This window comes from Mytilus californianus, unplaced genomic scaffold (assembly GCF_021869535.1).
Source record: "Mytilus californianus isolate M0D057914Y unplaced genomic scaffold, xbMytCali1.0.p SCAF_6, whole genome shotgun sequence".
NCBI classification, from domain to species: domain Eukaryota; kingdom Metazoa; phylum Mollusca; class Bivalvia; order Mytilida; family Mytilidae; genus Mytilus; species Mytilus californianus.
Genome location: NW_026262712.1, coordinates 18,335,373 through 18,354,461, shown reverse-complemented (window position 1 = coordinate 18,354,461; position 19,089 = coordinate 18,335,373). Strand labels below are relative to the sequence as shown.

General features: G+C 31.4%; 1 long non-coding RNA gene across 2 annotated transcripts in view; it reads right to left on the bottom strand.

The window, feature by feature from the left end:
• Nucleotides 1–19,089, bottom strand: part of LOC127705769 (uncharacterized) — a 40,723-nt gene that overhangs the window by 19,738 nt on the left and 1,896 nt on the right. For both annotated transcript variants that reach the window (XR_007984000.1, XR_007983999.1), the window contains exons 5-7: nt 18,194–18,428; nt 9,000–9,065; nt 8,368–8,445 (exon numbers count right to left, since the gene is read on the bottom strand). This is a non-coding gene — a long non-coding RNA (uncharacterized LOC127705769). The remainder of the gene's footprint in view (nt 1–8,367; nt 8,446–8,999; nt 9,066–18,193; nt 18,429–19,089) is intronic.

The window sequence follows — 19,089 nt, the reverse complement described above, 5'->3', positions numbered from 1 at the left end:
AAATTTTTAAACATATTAACAAGTAGTTAATTTAATGTTTTACTGATTTAGAATTTTAGGTAAAAATTAGATAAATAATATATATTGGGGATTTTAAACAATGAAATCCAAAAATATGTTCTTCCCTATCAATTTTTGAATAGAATAGTCCTATGTAAAGAAAAGCTTCAAGAAAAAAGCATGCTGTAAGGTTGGAATAGGTGAATAAAAAAACTGTACAGGTAGCATCAAGGTAGATTTAAATCTAACAATACCAACTGTTCAATTTAAAAGTCCCTATTAGTAGGGTGCCTAGTATCGAAAAAGACGTCTAGTTAACGAGTTTAAGTAAACGGATAACACACGGCTATATTTATATGCAAACTATTGGAAAATCATTATATTTTCCAATCATGAATGTTGTCGTAAGCTACCGTGGTCATGTTTTTCAAATTTTTGTGGTTTCTTAGGGTACCCAAAAATACCTCCTCATACAGGCCATCTTCAACACGAAAAATAAAATTATTGCTTTCTGTGTTATTTGTTTAAATGATACTTATCATTTAGCTTAAAAATTAAATTTATCATATAACGAAAGCTGAAAAGATTTATATAATTTAAAGGGAAACTCCGCAAAAAAATGAAAAATTAATATTTTGTTCTTTAAGCATAAAAAACCACATGTTCATAAATAAAAAACTTTTATTCTCTATGTAAAGAGATCAAAATCGATTTTTGAAATTCACTATCAGTTCTCGACATATCGCCATCTTGTCGGCATGTTCGACCTAAAGATCACGTGATATCTATAAACCACAAAGAACAAAAAAAATCGGGGATTTACCGACCGTGCGTTAAAAACTCCCATCATCAATTGGGGATTACCGTAGACGGTTATTCAGTGTCAAAATGTCTTGTCAAGCGTACGGTTGTTCTGTCAGACAAGGTTATGACAAAAGTCTATTTAGTTTTCCCAATCCCACAAAAAAAGAAAGAATTGTATCAGACATGGTTGTACAACCTTAAACTAACAGCAAATAGTTTCATCTATAGCAAGCACAAGTTGGTGTGTGAAGACCATTTTGAACAATATTGTTTCGAGGGAAATTCGATGGTAATTATCCTTTTTTAATAACAAAATAACCTAGCAGTTCTGATAGCTATAGTTATCAAATCCTTATATGATAAGATCTCGTTGAATAAAAAAAAATATAGATTTGATGAGGAAGAACAGTTTCAATTATTAGAAAGACAAATGCAGTGTTCTTGTAACAATCACTGATTTACAGAAGATTCATTAGTATGCCTCTTTTATATAAAGTGCATTGATTTGTATAAAGAATAGTTCCGTATTTAGACAAGATAATTTTTCAATTAATAAAGTTATATACGATATAAAATAACATTTTTTAATTATGATATTTAACGGCTATTGACAATGAGCAATGTTAGGAAGAGGTTTTAGCTGGGACATAATATGTTGATATAGTATAATATTCCCAGGTTATAGATATGTAAATATCGAAATATCGGACATCTCAATTTTTTTTTATCAAAAGTGGTTTTTTTTTACTAATCTTTAAATTATATCAAATTGATACGGGATCAATTCGGAACGGTCACTTATAAAGACACTTAGCTTTACAGTTAAATGTGTGACTCTATCTGGTATGTTCGGTGAAATATTTATAGGTTTTTTTTCTTTTAAATTTTATTTACATTATCTTATTATATATATATTTTGGCTTCCTCCTGAATTGATAATAGCAGAGACATCACCTGAGCAACGCGCGGGATGCCACATCTAGAGCACTTAATTTGTAACCTTCCGAAGATGAGTAAATCATTATGTTCATTGTCCTGGACCTCATTTTCAGGTTAAGCGAATGCTTTTTAATCACGTGAATTTATTATATGTCTCTGATAATAGGTATGTCAGAATTATTGATAGATGTCGTGTCAGAGCGACACATTCAGTTAGGTATTCCAAGGACGTATATTAGATACACGTCCCTGGGTATTCCAGTGACATCATGTCAACTAAAAATTCGTATTACACAATTATATAATACAGGTTCATGCATGGCCTCTTTATTGAGGTACCCGGTGTGCACAGGTAACATTTATTGAACCATATATTTGTGTCTAACGTTGTTTATCTTGTGTGTGTTTCAAATTATAATTCCACCTTTTAATGAATGATGTTCTGATAATAATATTATCCACTATTTTTGCTGATAATGAGTTTTAAAAAAATTATAAACATGACCTTTGAACATTTTTGTGAAATGAATATTGTTTTGTCATGATTCTGGACCATATTTTTGAAGAAAAAAAATTCTTCACGCAAATACAAGCTTTTGTCGATTGGCAAACATGCAGATATATAAAGTAATGCAGCACTTATAATCACTATCAATATTAATTCATTGAAGATAAGAGAGCCCCTTCTATGTCTAATGTCCCTATCTTTATAAGGATTAGGACGACAGGGGAAAAAGGAGCGGAGATAGAGTGGCATAGTGAAAAAAAATAACCGAATACTCAATAGAGAACAATATAGAGAATGATCGACGAAAAGCGAAATAGTTATTGTAAAGGAGCGGAGATAAACAGAGGCATAGTGAAAAAAAAATGTTTGCTTGACAAAGTTATTGCTCGCTTTGATATTTTTAGTTATACAATATCACACATCGTGTTCCTAATTGGTATTCACGTGCACTAACTTGACGCTGGGAACAGTATATTAATATATATGTTCCTTCTTGATGTGTTAAGTTTCTGCAAAGCATGGTTAAAAATAATTAGTATCCCATTTGTTATATCGTAGTGCCACGGTGTTACTTTGTTAAATTTATTTAGTTTGTTAATGATTGTGTAAATAAGAATAAATCTGTATAAAAACATCATACCATTTTAGTGATTGCCTATAGGCGTTTGATTATTGTTACATTTAAGATATATATATATATATTTTTAGAACCTTTCATACATCTTAAAGTAAAAGATGTGTGTCTGAGTTAAACGATACAAGAACCCTGTAATACTAGTACTAAAGTATAGCATGTAAAAATTTCTACTCAATATGGTTGTATTGGAAATCTTTTCATACAGATTGACAACTCATGGTCCGACATGCATGTAATATTTTCGACATGACGCTCATAGTTCTTTCTACCATCAACATCTTATTCATTAAATATTGCTGTAAACATCGATGGTTCACACCCAAACAAAATGGGAGTAATATACCTTCAGATCTTCTCCATGGTATACACTTGTGAAATATATAGACGAAATTCGGTATTGAAGTGAATCTACATCTCACAAACACAATTTTGAATTACGATTTTGAGTGAACACCCACCAAACCAATACAAAAGTATGGCAAGATATCACCATGCAGGCATTTAGTTTTCGTCAGACACAAGATAAATAATCACTCTCATAAACGTATATATGCATGCAGTTTCAAATTTCAAGAACAAGCGGTCGTTGTCTATAGATCATTGTTAAATCCGTTTACTCACTGTTCAGAGTCAGACATGTCACTTGTTCAGTCTTGGAAGCCTTCATATACCCCATCCGATGATGGGAACTCTTTCTGATAGTGTTGACAACATAAGCTTGTTTATCTGTACAAGTGGTTGCATGGCCTCTCCAGCCCCAACAAACAAATACGCTACTTAAAGTCTGCTATCTCTGGAGCTCATCCTCAATGGCGCTTATACGTCAGGAAACTTACAAGTATACTAGTAAAGATTGTTTCAAGAACAACGAGGTTGGGACGAACTGCTCTAAAATCGTCAATATCAGTAATACATTACTAAGATATGCCTTTAATTACAACAACTGTATTACTAATTTGGGTTAATGACGGCTATCCTAAAAAAAATTCTCAAACAAATTAATGCATTAGCTTAGATTTATAATGTATGTATAATATATGTATGTAGTTTCTTGTGTATAATTTGGAGTTTAGTATGACGTCCATTATCACTGAACTAGTATACATATTTTTTTAGGGGCCAGCTGAAGGACGCCTCCGGGTGCGGGAGTTTCTCGCTGCATTGAAGACCCATTGTGGCCTTCGGCTGTTGTCTGCTCTATGGTCGGGTTGTTGTCTCTTTGACACATTCCCCATTTCCATTCTCAATTTTATCATTAATGAAATAAACGATAATTGGTATTCTTTTCACAAATAATTTGTCTAAGTGATTGTCAAATGAATTTAATTATGTAAGATTGAAATGTTAATAAGAAAATTAAACAAAATCATGCATGTTGTACTGTTGTATTTTTTCAATTAAAAACTTTAAAATTGCGATAGTTTTACGATTGTTAGCATTTAAACATCGTCAGATTTAAATACAAGTTAAAGAATTCCGGTAAAGTAAATTAAACAGATGTGCAATGATTATTAATTGGGAAATGTAACATTTAATTTTTAAGATTAAAAGTACTATTCTTTTATTTTCATATCTTAACTTTATGCTAATCGCATAGAACGTAACCGAAAATTGTTCCATTTTAATATTTTAACACTTCCGGAATTAAAAAGTTGAATGTTAATTTTCAATTAATTTATACAATTTGATTATTGTTTCTCTATTTTCATCGGGTATTTCATCTGGGTATATTAAACACGCTGTACTCTATCTGTTAATCCATTCAAAATGACAATATTCACACCTGTGTACGCCTGAGGCTAAATTGCTGCAAGGTAAAGTTCAAACGAATTCTCCTCAAATCGAGAAATAAACAATGCCTTTACAAAATAATATACACACTCTGTTCACAAATATTTTGCATTGAAATGGTTATCAAAGTTATAACGGTAAATAAAACTTAAAATATTTTCAGTTCAATATCAGTAAAAATGTTCTATAGATATTTTATGAAAAAATCTCAATAATTTATGAAATTAATTCGAAAATATTTATATTTAGATAACTTCATATAGGAAGTTTTATTCAATACAAAACGGTACACACATATTCATTTTCTTTCATTCTTATATTGTGGTTATTAACTACGACCAACGGTCATCTGTGCGCTTTTAATTACGTAAAATTCTGATCAGCAATAAAAGACTTCAACAGATTTTATTTTTTCCCATGATTCAACAAATCGGATTAAAACGTCACAACCCAGTGACGTAGGTCAACCAAAAAAGTTACAAATACTTGATTTTCTCCGTTATTAGAAAGAATATAAATTTAAAACTTTGTGAATGTGTTTTTTATGTTAAGATGAACATATTTAGATGATAAGTAAAAAATCGCGGACTTTCCCTTTAAATATAAGTATTTCATGATTTTAGTAAGACTTTTTTTTAGGTGAAATTTAACACATTTTGAACGAAATAAAATTATTGTGTGTTACTTTCACAGGATTTTTACTCTGATTACATCAATAAGACATGGTTCATATGTGTGCCAAATATCTTTCGTGTAATGTTAATCGGTGGGAAGAAAATAGCAATTTAAAACACAAATTTAGTGATAATTCTGCCTTGATTCAAACACGCCTTTTCTCGTGCCGTTAATTGTTTTGTAGCTTACACAATCAGGTTATTAACTAGGACAATTGTCACTAACGTCCTTTTTGCTTGTTATATGGTCGATTTGTATGTTTTGAATAGTCCAATTAGTTTGAAGATCGTTGTTTTGTTTTAGGAAATATTTTTTTTGTTGGTTTTTATAACTTTTATTGTTTTTTTGAAATGATAGTTTTGTTATGATTGTAATATACAAATCAAATCCTTCAGTCACGTTTCAGACCCGGAATAGGGCACACATTCACAGTCCTGTTAAACTATGCCCATAAAGCCCTAAATGAAGTAGGAATGAAATACAATGGGATAAGTGTGTTATATGTCAGGGTCCTTCTACTGAATTGCTTATTAATATGCGAGGAATTAGCACAAACAAAAGCTTTATCGAAGCTATGGGAGCACGGAAAGATCATGTATATTTTAGTATATTGCATGATGCTTCAGACCTAGACCATCTTTGTACTGATGATTACAAAATATTGTACCATAAATCTTACACTAGCAGACACAACTGCAGTTATTTTAGAGCTGAATCAAGTTCTTGTTCATCTGTAAAAGTGTTTCAGGTCATATATAGAAGGCCGTCAAATTCTTGACTGGAAAAAGTTTCTTTGAGTCAGTGAGAACCAGCAGGCCTTAATCAGATTTCTTGGCAAATCGATTGTTCAGCATCATGGCAGATCAACAGTTACTATGATACATGAGGAAGTCATTTATCTAGCTAGCACTTACAATAAATCTGCTCAGAAGAAGTATTCAGGTTTTAAGAATTATTTTGTACGCCCGATGAAGTAAATACCCGCATGATTTTACATGCTTTTCATGTAGACAAAGAGTTCGGAGTGATAGGCATTAAGGGTAGGATAATAATAAAGTCACAAGATACAGATGTTCTGATCTTATGCATTCAGTACTTCCCCTCCATGCAGCATACGCATGAGCTATGGTTTCCAACAGGCACTATAACTTGCACACAAAATTTGCGCCACTATATACCTGTCAACAAAATATGTAAAAGTCTCGAGTTTGCCATCTGTAACATTCTACCAACCGCACATGTTTTAACATGATGCGACACAACGTCATCCCTGTTTAGGATCGGTAAGCGCACTATTTTTTTAGTCTTGAAGGACAACCCAGATGCTTTCACCGAATTGTTAAACCTTTCTAATTGTGACATCGATGAATCTATAGATGCAGCTCGATATCTTGTTGCTACGTTGAATGATCTCAAGTCTAAACTCAAAATATATCATTGTGACCTAAACAAATTGAACGTAAAATTGGCTAAAATTGTCTGTTCTATAGTCGGGTTGTTGTCTCTTTGATACATTCCCCATTTCCATTCTCAATTTTACAATTTAAAATTTCTCCCTTGTCAAACTTCCTCCTAAAGTGTGAATCTACTTTAAACAATGTTTAATAAGAGCTTCACTCCAGACATAAATTTGATGTCTTCCCATATAGCAAAACTACCCTACATTCTCCTCTTCAGTTCGGATGGGAAAAGAAGAATGACTTATATTTATTAATTGTTCCTGTCTATCTCGAAGGTCAGATGTCATATGCATTTCTGCAAGATTTAGTTTGCGTTTGCTTCGAACAAAATCTATCATGTACAGATTTATGCCCATGACAGGCAAATGACAAATGTCAAAATGTAAATACTCGTCTGGTTGCAGTTAGAAACATTGATGACGATGAAGATGTAGATGTATAAGATTTCATTTTTCTGTTTGTACCTTATGAATCATTGTTAGCTATCGAATGAAAATTAAGCAGTCCATAATCTTTTCTATAACATCTACTCAATTTTGAAATCGTGGGAAATATAGTAATATTCTATATATCTAGTGGGGAAAGATATGTAAAAAAAAAAACCAAAAAACCCTGCCATATGGTCTCTGACCTTGACGTGGTTGGTGGGCTTAAACTTCAGGAGACCATAGAACGTAGTAGGTAATACTAGCTTCGATCATAACTTTCTATTTGCATTTGTTCTTTTTTTTTCATGTTTTTGTCATGCTGTTTTCAGCTTGTCTTCATTTTATAAGTTTTTAATGTCCCTTTGGTTTCTCACGCCTTTTTTGTTTTTACTGAATTGTTTGTAAAATACATTGGTGCTGTACATAACCCTCTCCCTTATATTTTGGAATACTTGTAAAAAAATATCTTTAGATCTAACTTGTTATGAATTGAATACAAAAATTTCAAATTTAGAAATTGAAATAGGTCAAGGTCACTGTTATCTAACAGCTGTTTGAAAATTTCAAATTTGCACCCTGTATGCAAAAAAAGTCAATCTAAAGTCATTTTTGGCAATAAAAATATAAAATAAGTTCTAAATGTAGATACAAAAGATATTTTTCTATAAATTAGTTGTTTTTATTTTGCTCCAAACGCATATATGTAGGAGAAACAAGCTATCTAAATGTGACTGAGCATTTTTCTGGAATTTTTGCTTTGACCTATGACCCTGATTTAAGAAAAACGTCACCACGGCAGACAATGACGACAGCGGTATTTCGATGAGGTTTGTTCTCCTCTTTCCAATAATATAAAATATAGCTGTGTGTTATTCCGTTAAGGCAAATCGAACAAATTTCTTGATTGGGAACCCTACTATATTGTATTGTCAATTTTAAAATCAGGTTGAGCTATAGGTAAAGTTATACAGTAACACCCATAGTCAACTCACTGTGATATAATATTGACAAAAGTAGCCATTCAATAGATATAAGAAGATGTGTTATGAGTGCCAATGAGACAACTCTCCATTCAAGTCACAATTTATAAAAGTAAACCAGTTTAAATGTTTAATACTTTCTTACCTTCCATACAGGAGTATACTTCTCCATCTGAGCAGTAGTTACATCTGTTCCCATCACTCCTAGCATGGTTTGATTAGCCTGTTAATACAAAAAGTAATCAGATTGAAACACTTGAATGTACTGGATATTACACTGTTAGACCTTTATTTGCTTAGTAATTAGTAATACTTTATTAACTTAAAAGAACACCAGTTTGCAAGCCAATTTAATCTCATTTCACTATTTTAAAGTGACTGCTTTATCTTAATTTTTTTATCACAAAATGTTCTGCACAAATAACCAAAACAATATATCTATTGCATAGCTTCAGTCTCCTGCATCTATTATGATTTAAAATGTTGCAAACATCATATTTTTTTTTTTCATTTCTTGTTGTGTTATGTCTTTTCAGAGATCTCGAGTCTATAGACCATTACACTGAAAATCCTCAGCTATCAAAAGAAATCACAACCCTTCGATCCTTTTATCCACAATATCTCAAGGAAGAACATACTTAACCTCACTTATTTTGTCTTGAATATTCAACATAATGGGTAGCTATAAATTGTCAATATTTTAAATATCATGGTTATCTTATAAAACATCATAATGTAAGTCTGAGAAAATTTCAGGGTTGAAAAATATATCCATACCTGACGATCAGCATTGTCAGTCTTGTTATAGACGGGTAAAGTAACAGTTGTCATCCTCCCTAACCCCTACAAAGTGAAAACATATAAACTGTAAGAATTGGATATCATATTTGTCTTCAGTCAACATGACCTTATATTATAATCACCATTTTATCTATTTGCTCAATTTATAAAAACAGTTATTTGACTTTTGAATAACACTGAAATTAATTCTTGACATAAAATGATTTTTAATAATTGAAAGTGTAAATATTGCAAATTTCTTTAAAATGCAGAGCATCTAAATCACAAGAAATTATATCTTATTAAAAATATTTACTATTTGAAACCAAATATGTACACAATTATGAATGGTACAGAACTGCAAATATGCATATGAATTATTCTCTAATTCTTCGTCAATTTATCCCTTTCTGCACCCATTGTATAATAAAATGCTCCGCAGGGCGCAGCTTGATACGACCGCAGAGGTCGAACCCTGAACAGTTGGGGCAAGTATGGACACAACATTCAAGCTTGATACAGCTCTGAATTTGAATTGTGATTAAATATTTGACACAGCATAGGTTTCTGACACAGAATGAATGTGGTCTAAGAACTTAAAAATTTTATCTTGGACATTCAACTATTATGGTCCAATATCCAAAATCTAAATACATGGTTAGATTCAGCATATCAAAGAACCCCAAGAATTCAATTTTTGATGAAATCAAACAAAGTTTAATTTTGGACCCTTTTGACCTCAATGTGGACAAAGTTGATAATGGGGCCCAAAAATCAAAAATCTAAATACATGGTTAGATTCAGCATATCAAAGAACCCCATATATTCAATTTTTGTTGAAATCAAACAAAGTTTAATTTTGGACCCCGATTTGGACCAACTTGAAAACTGGGCCCATAATCAAAAATCTAAATACATGTTTAGATTCAGCATATCAAAGAACCCTAAGAATTCAATTTTTGTTAAAATCAAACTAAGTTTAATTTTGGACCCTTTGGACCTTAATGTAGACCAATTTGAAAACAGAACCAAAAATTAAGAATCTAAATACACGGTGAGATTCGGCATATCAAAGAACCCCAATAATTCAATTTTTGATGAAATCAAACAACATTTAATTTTGGACCCTTTGGACCTCAATGTGGACCAATTTAAAAACGGGGCCCAAAATCCAAAAACTTAATACACGGTTAGAATCAGCATATTAAAGAACCCCAAGAATTCAAGAATAAAACCCCATTGAAATTGGTCAAGAAATAAGCAATTTATACGAAGTATCTTCTTTTGCACAATACTGTGCAATTGAATATTTCTTGCTATTGCGCAATACTGTACAATTGACAATTTCTTGCTATTGCGCAATATTGTGCTATTGGATATTTCTTGCTATTGCACAATACTGTGCAATTGAAGATTTCTTGCTATTGCGCAATACTGTGCAATTGAAGATTTCTTGCTATTGTGCAATACTGTGCAATTGAAAATTTCTTGCTATTGCACAATACTTATTATATAATAATTTACACATCCTGTTTGGTGTGTATCTCCTACCATATCATTATTATTTGCTTTTAAATATAAAACAGAAATAACCAACTTAAAATGGAAAATTTTAAAAGAAAAAAAAAAGGAAAAAAAAAAAATCCCCCCCCCCCAAATTTTTTGAACCCCCTTATGATTCATCACCCCCAAACTCAATCCCAGCCTTCCCTTTGTGGTATGGTACCTTGCAGTACAATTTCAGAGAGATCCATACACTTGAACACAAGTTATTGTCTGGAAACTAGAAAAATGCTTATTTTTGGCCCCTTATTCCTAAACGTTTTGGGCAATTACCCCCAAACTCAATTCCAGCTTTCCCTTTATGGAATGGAACCTTGTAGTACAATTTCAGATAGATCCATACACTTATACACAAGTTATTGTCATGAAACTAGAAAAATGCTTGTTTTTTGCCCCTTTTTGGGCCCCTAATTCCTAATATTTTGAGGCAATTACCCCCAAAATCAATCCCAGCATTCCCTCTGTGATATGGAACCTTGTGGTACAATTTCAGAGAGATCCATACACTTGAACACAAGTTATTGTCTGGAAACTAGAAAAATGCTTATTTTTGGCCCCTTATTCCTAAACGCTTTGGGCAATTACCCCCAAACTCAATTCCAGCTTTCCCTTCGTGATATGGAACCTTGTAGTACAATTTCAGAAAGATCCATACACTTACACACAAGTTATTGTCATGAAACTAGAAAAATGCTTGTTTTTTGCCCCTTTTTTGGCCCCTAATTCCTAATATTTTGAGGCAATTACCCCCAAAATTAATCCCAGCATTCCCTGTGTGATATGGAACCTTGTGGTACAATGTCAGAGAGATCCATACACTTACACACAAGTTATGTCTTGAAGTTACAAAAATGCTTATTTTTGGCCCCTAATTCCTTAACTGTTGGTACCATAACCCCCAAAATCAATCCCAATCTTCCTTTTGTGGTATTGAACCTTATGGTAAAATTTCATAGAGATCCATTCACTTAAACTAAAGTTAGAGTGCGAAAACCAATGTGTCTTCGGACGACGCCAGACGACGACGCCAACGTCATACCAATATACGACCAAAAAATTTTTAATTTTTGCGGTCGTATTAAAAAATTTAATCAACGTGTGGTTCGTTTGATCTCAGTTCTTCATTGGTTAAAATCCGATTATGACGTAGAATTTTCTTGTTTTCCTCTGAATTTCCTATTGTGACGGCATGAAAATAGGCGACCATGTCTGATGACGTCACATAGAAAGAACACATCTTTTTGCAGATCAGTCGCAAAGAAGGAATAAGTTTGCCTGCGTATTGTTTGAAAATCATTAGAGAATCAGATTCCACCACCAAATCTAGTGTAATACGATATTTATCCACTCTCAACAGTTGAATTTTAAATATTTAAAACGCTCGGTGAGCCTCGCGTTTTAAATTTGAAAATTTAACTGTCTCGAGTGGATAAATATCGTATCACACTCGATGCAGTGGTAGAATCTATATTTATCAAATCCTTTTGTAAATTAAATAAATTATCAAATTATTACTGATACTGTTTAATTACTGAAATATCTTATTAACAGATCTATGTATGCTGAATAGAATAATTAAAGTTAAGTTTGATCAATATAATATTTCTGCTTTTAATTATCTACTTGAACAAAATAAAAATTACAAAACCAAGTGTACAGTTGTCATTACTCCATTTACTTCATATTATTATACCTGAAAATTTCGATGTCGATCGTCCTCTGTCGCCCCATTGGCAAGATATTCAACTGTTTTTCATTATTTTTCCAGACACTTTTTTAGATTATTATAGTTTGGCATCATATTTACTGAAATTTGTTGTCAAAATGAACGTTTTTAAAGAATATAGACCATAAAAAATAAAGTCTAGGGTACGTCAACTTGCTCATGTTGACAAATTTACAGTATGGCAACTTGTTTTCAACTGTATGGCAACTTGCTAATTTCATAATATTTATTTGACGTTCTTAAAGAAAATAAAGTATTAGGTTCAAATATATAATTATGCATTTGATAAAAATACAATTCTCTTGACACCATTTAAGATGTATACACAATATAAGGCTTGAACACAGTCCTATTACATCTTTTACATACCTGATGTATACAATATGAATATGGCATATACAAAAGCTGGCAAATGTTGTAACTTTCGGAAAGGCATGTCACTGTTTTACTGACCTGTTGTTCTGCCCTGACGTAGCGTTAAATGCTACCCATGTCCGTCCGACCCGTCTCTCCCGTCCGTCCAGAAAGTCCCAATAATTGGTTTCCGTTCTCTAACTTTAGTATGCCTTAACCAAATGTTTTAAAACTTACACGAAATACTTATCACCACAAAACACAGATCAAGTTATAAATTGGGTAGCGTCACTGTTACCGTTCTTGAGTTATGCCCTTTTATAAATGAAAAAAAGCTAAAGCTGTCGTTTTTGTTCTCAAACTTTAGATTGCCTCAACCAAATGTTTTAACCATACAACATTAGTCAGCATTTGCATATAAGTGATGGAACATTTTGGGGATGGGTTGTGGGTGGAGGGAAGGAAGGAGGTAATGGCAGGAGAATTTTTCTGCATTGAATATTTAGAACCATTAAGTGAATGAATTCTCTTTCAATTTTCAGATAAAATGAAATATAAATGAATTATCGATCATTCTCTGCACAAAAAAAAAATGTTGTATTGCTACACCACGGCACCATGTTAAGGGAGGTTTGAGTGCTCACAATCATGTTCAAGCCCCCCTCAATATATATGTGTCTGTCCCTGGTCAGGAACATGTAATATAGCGGCTGTCGTAAGTTGCTGCCTGACATATTTGTTTATGATTTTGTCATAAATCAGGCAATTTTGATACGGTATGGGTTTTGTTCATTGTGAAGTGTATAGTAACCAATAGTTGGTCAAATCTATTTCATTTGGACTTTGTTTGAAAGTCCTCTCAGTGAAAACCATTCCACGTCTCCTTTTTCAATTAATGTTATTGTCTTATTTGTAAAAGGCAGATACAGCCAATACATTAGAATAAAGAACATTAATTTTCTAAAAGAAAACTTCATCTCTATATAGTAAGAAATGAACAAGCTCGGTGGCTAACACTGTTTAAATCTAAAAAAAATATTAACCTTAGATTTATCATTTTTGGAAAGAATGAAAGAAGAATCCGATACAAGGGATACAAATCCGGCTATGACTACGGCATAAACTATTTATATAAACTTTCTACTTGAGAATAAAGATGACCTTGTATGAAGTTTTTTTTGGTTGTCATCTTAATATTATATACTTATTAATACAATTCACAAAAGCTAGCATCTTCGACTTGTAAGTTTAAAGAATTATAATGAAATAACATCTAATAAGGACAGTTTGAAATATTTTTGAATCCTGATGGTGCATACTCATAAATTCTTTTGGAAAAATCCATGTAAATTTAAATGTTGATTTGATAGCATTCATTTATTTATTTGCCTTCGTAAACAGTTTTGTTAAAATACCAAAATCGGTAAATTCTTATCGTGAACGAATAAGTCGGGTACACCTTTTTACATTCAGGCGTGCTAAAGTTGCACTTTTTTCTTCTTATTAAGAAAAATGATTTTAATTTTAGCATCTATCTAAAGATTAGATTATTTACACACACACAAAAATAGCTAGGGCTTACTGTTGATTTTGAAACTCTATGAATTCACATTTATATTCAACCAAACAGATAGGCCGAGATCCATACCTTTATAAGTTTCAAAACAGAGAAGGTGTGTTTGAAAACAAATAATCACGTACTGCTATATCTTTTAAGGCAAATGCAAGTCTTACTTGTATTAATTATATAATTTTAATTGGCACAATATCACATTAAAATTTACTGAGAAATATTATACATAGTAATCATGAAAATGTACTACTGTAACAATGAAAATTCGGACGAATACACTCCTTTTCACTACCCCTCCATCTACTCATTTAAGTTTAGGCCAAACAGCCTTAGCAACAGTCTTTTATTATTTTTTCCCTGTAAATAAAAAGATTGATTGAATTTACTTAAACTAAAAAAAAAAAATACAATCTTATTTTCAATAAGAAACAAGAAAATTAATTTGAAACACAATTCATGATTTATTTCTCCTAATTTTCAATGAAAACAAAGTATTTTCTTCACTTTTCTTTTAACAAATTATTCATTTCAGAAATTTAAAAAATAAACAATAAACAATGTTGAAGACCGTACCTTGACCTATAATGGTTTACTTTTATAAATTGTGACTTGGATGGAGAGTTGTCTCATTGGCACTCATACCACATCTTCCTATATCTATTTAACCCGGCACATTCTTTATGTGTCTGTCCGAAGCCACGAGCCTGTAGTTTGGTGGTTGTCGTTGGTTCATCTCTATATTTGTTATTTTTCGTTAATTGTTTTGTTATGAGTTAGGCCATTAGTTTTCTTGTTGAATCCTTCCACAATTTTCATGTCTGGGCTTTTTATAGCCGACTGTAAGGTACGATTTTTCGTTGTTGAAGGCCAAACGATAGCATATAATTGCTTACATACACTTTATTTGACCCTGGTGGACAGTTATCTTATTTTCAATCATACAACATCTCCACTGTTTATATTTAAAAAAAAAGAACAGCGCCAACAAAAGATGAATGGTCGTTTTTTTTTATTGAACTTACAAAATTTCACCCTGACAACAAATAAGACAACAGTCGTTAGTATTATAACGATATATGAATGTATTTAGGATAATATGGTTGAAAAAAACCTTTTTGTCTTTAAAAACAAAAAGTCAAATAGAAGTACGCAACAACGACTTCTGAACGAAATTAACGGCATATATTTTATAATATTTGATAAGTAGTTTATTTTGTATATTTGTAAGCCGGTAAAGCTTTGATACAGCCAAAATTTCGTCACTTGATATTATATAAACAGTGATTAATTTCATCTTTAAATTACAATATATTGCAAGACGCCGTACAGACAAAAGTTGTTATTTTGCAATTTGCCGTACAACGTCCTGCAATTCGCCGTACAATAAACAAACAATGTTTTAGTCTATATTCTTTAAAAACATCTTTATGACAACAAATTTCAGTCAATATGATGTCACACTATCATAATCTAAAAACGTGTCTGGAAAAATAATGAAAAACAGTTGAATATCTTGCCAATGGGGCAACAGAGGACAATCGACCTCGAAATTTTCAGGTACTAAGTGGCAAGCTTTGGAGTATAACACAAAATCTTGTCGTAATTTTGTACTTATCGGCCTAATAAGGGATCATAGATTTATTCTTACGAGGAAGCTCCGAGCATGCTTGGAGGATGCTCGGAGCTTTTTAAGTAGGCTCTTCTCAGCAGTTTATGTGACAATAATTATCATAATCCATTAAGATGTCAATCAAATCTATAGCACTTTTATAATAAGGAAAGTAGAGCATTATAGAGGAAGCTCCATTAACACCTGTGTAAACATCTGGTATATTCAAACAAATCTTGCATTAATTTTACAAAACTATAAAATAGATGAGAAATTCTTCAATATTACTATACAATGCTTGGTATCAAGTTTTCACAGAAAAAAATGATTTTAAAACATTTTCTTAATAATTATCATTCTTTTTCAATACACATGATACTAAAAAACACTCAAATTTTATATTTAAAATATAAATATATTTTAAATTTATACTATATAAAATGAAATATAAAAGTCATCAAAGACACAAACTATGGTTATTGATTTATAAATATACTACCAAAACATAGTACATTGAGTTTCATGTGAAAAAGGGTTGATCTTTTTTTATATTCCATTTAATTTGACAGTTGTTTGGAATTAACCCTCCATTTCATTGCAGAAAAGTTCTTTTGAGTCGTAAACATGTATCTTGGGTGTTTCAAAGCAATAAAAATATACTATATTCTACAGGGAAAAAAGGGGGAGAGAATTTGATTGGTTAACTTCTGGTGATGTTTACTTTCTTATATGCATTAAAAAGTTATGCTATATTTTCACTGTAGTACAGGACAGGATAAAACTTTATTTATGTCAAGTATTTCTTTATTTAAAACATAGATAAAATTCTGCACATTTTTTTTGAAATATAACAATCATGACAATTAAACAAAGACTTATAGGGGGAAAATAATTATACTCATGCCAAGTATTTCTTTATTTAAAACAAAGCTAAATCTGCACAATTAAAAAAAAATGCCAAGTAAAGAGAGACGTACTAGAGGGAAAACAATGGTGGTATTACCCCCTCAAACCAGGCTTCCACTAATGAATTATAACTTTTCTTAAAGTAGCCATAATTTTCTATAAAAGAACTTAGTTTGCTATTTAAAAAAATCATATTACCATTGTTTTGTTAGGGGCATTATTTAAACAAGTAATTTTCAAAATAACCTATACAAGTTATGTTGAAAACGAGGCTGTTTCAAATATTACTTCTATATCATGAATAAGTAACTTCTGTTAAAATTATTTGTATAGGTGTCCATTCATACAGGTTTTACTAGCTTTAACAAATTTTCACAGACATCTGTTTTTTTTCCCATGAAATATACTGATAAAACTATTTAAATCCTCAACAAGCACTAATTGCTTTTCTGATGCCACACTTCTTGGTCAAAGATTGGTCTCTTGGGGCTATTAAAATATCATTTCCCCTTAAAATCTTAGAAATAGACAGTTATAACTAGATATGGAACCTTTAATTAAGACTTGAAGTTATTTATAATTTGAATCTTCATCAAAAGCAATTACATATATTCCTTAAATAATTGTAAGTACTAAGTTTTTTGAAGTTGTATAAAATAATTTATTAAAGTACCGGTAATATTTTTGTCATTATTTTTTAAAGTAACCTCTCTATACTCATCTCAAATTGGATAAATACTTAATTTTATTTAATGAAATGATATAAAAATTCTTAAAAACTACATTTAGTCCATGCTTTATTTGACATTTAAAATAACTATTGAGTTATTAAATAATTTTTAAAAACAAAAAATACTTATAAAAGTGACTAAAAAAAATTAGTTGTTTAGTATCACCACCTGACTGTTGTTTGTGTCTTGATAATTTTTATGTAGCATGTTATATAATATAAACTATCTCTAAATCATATCATCTAGTTATAAAATTTGAGAATTTTTTCATTATAAAAAAAGGAATGATTATTAAATATAATAAGAAAATATTTAAATGACTTTTACTTTTTGTGGAGACTTGAAATTTCTTTCCAAGCATTACACAGCACTGTTGAAGTATTTCTAATCTATTTTATAGTTTTATAAAATTTCATGCAAAATGTATTTGAATAGACCAGATGTTTACACAGGTGTTAATGGAGCTTCCTCTATAATGCTCTACTTTCCTTATCATAGAAGTGTTGTAGATTTGATTGACATCTTAATGGATCATGATAATTATTGTCACATAAACTGCTGAGAAGAGCCTACTTAAAAAGCTCCGAGCATCCTCCGAGCATGCTCGGAGCTTCCTCGTAAGAATAAATCTATGATCCCTAATTTAAAGAATTATATATCAGAAAATCATTTCTTAAGCGGTATCCTTGTCAAATCAGTAGAAATGCTTTAAATTGAATGAATTCTTACCTTGTTTACTTTTTTTTCCATTTCTCTCCGCTTCGTTAGTACCCAATTTCTGGTGGCGATGATACACAGTGAGTATGTATATATAGAATGTTATGATCAATGCACTATATTTTGTGGATCAAAAAAGGTCTTGGAAGATTTAGATATCAAGTCAGTCCCACAAGGTTTTCATTGCATTTCATGCAATCTTTACCTAAAAACTAGATGAGTCGAAACGAATGGCCCTGTCACAAATCTGCAATCACAACAACACATGTGGAAACAAACATGATGGTAGTCTCACATATAACTGTGATTTTTAACAATTTATCAATGTCCAAAGCCCGTAATTTCGGCAAAAATTAGCAAGCAGAACTAAACATAAACTTGATCTGTAACTCATCATGGTAAACTCACATACCAAAAATCAGCCCAATATCTGAAGGCATTTAGAAAAAAAGTCTATAACTGTGATTTTCAACAATTTATCAAGGTCCATTAGACATAATTCTGGCAAAAATTAGCAGAGCAGAACAAAACTCATACTTGCTCTATAACTCATCATGGTTAACTCGCATACCAAAAATCAGCCCAATATCTGAAGGTGTTCAGAAAATAAGTCTGTATAACTGTGATTTTCAACAATTGATATAAGTCCAAAGCTTGTAATTTCGGCAAAAATAAGGGGGGGGGGGGGGGAAATGTAACTCAAACTTGATATGTAACTCATCATGGTTAACATACATACCAAAAATCAGCCCAATATCTGAATGCGTTTAGAAAAAAAGTCCGTATAACTGTGAATTTCAACAATTTATAGAAGTCCAAAGCCCATAATTTCGGCAAAAATTAGCGGAACGAAACTCAAACTTGATCTGTAACTCATCATGGTTAACTCACATACCAAAAAATCAGCT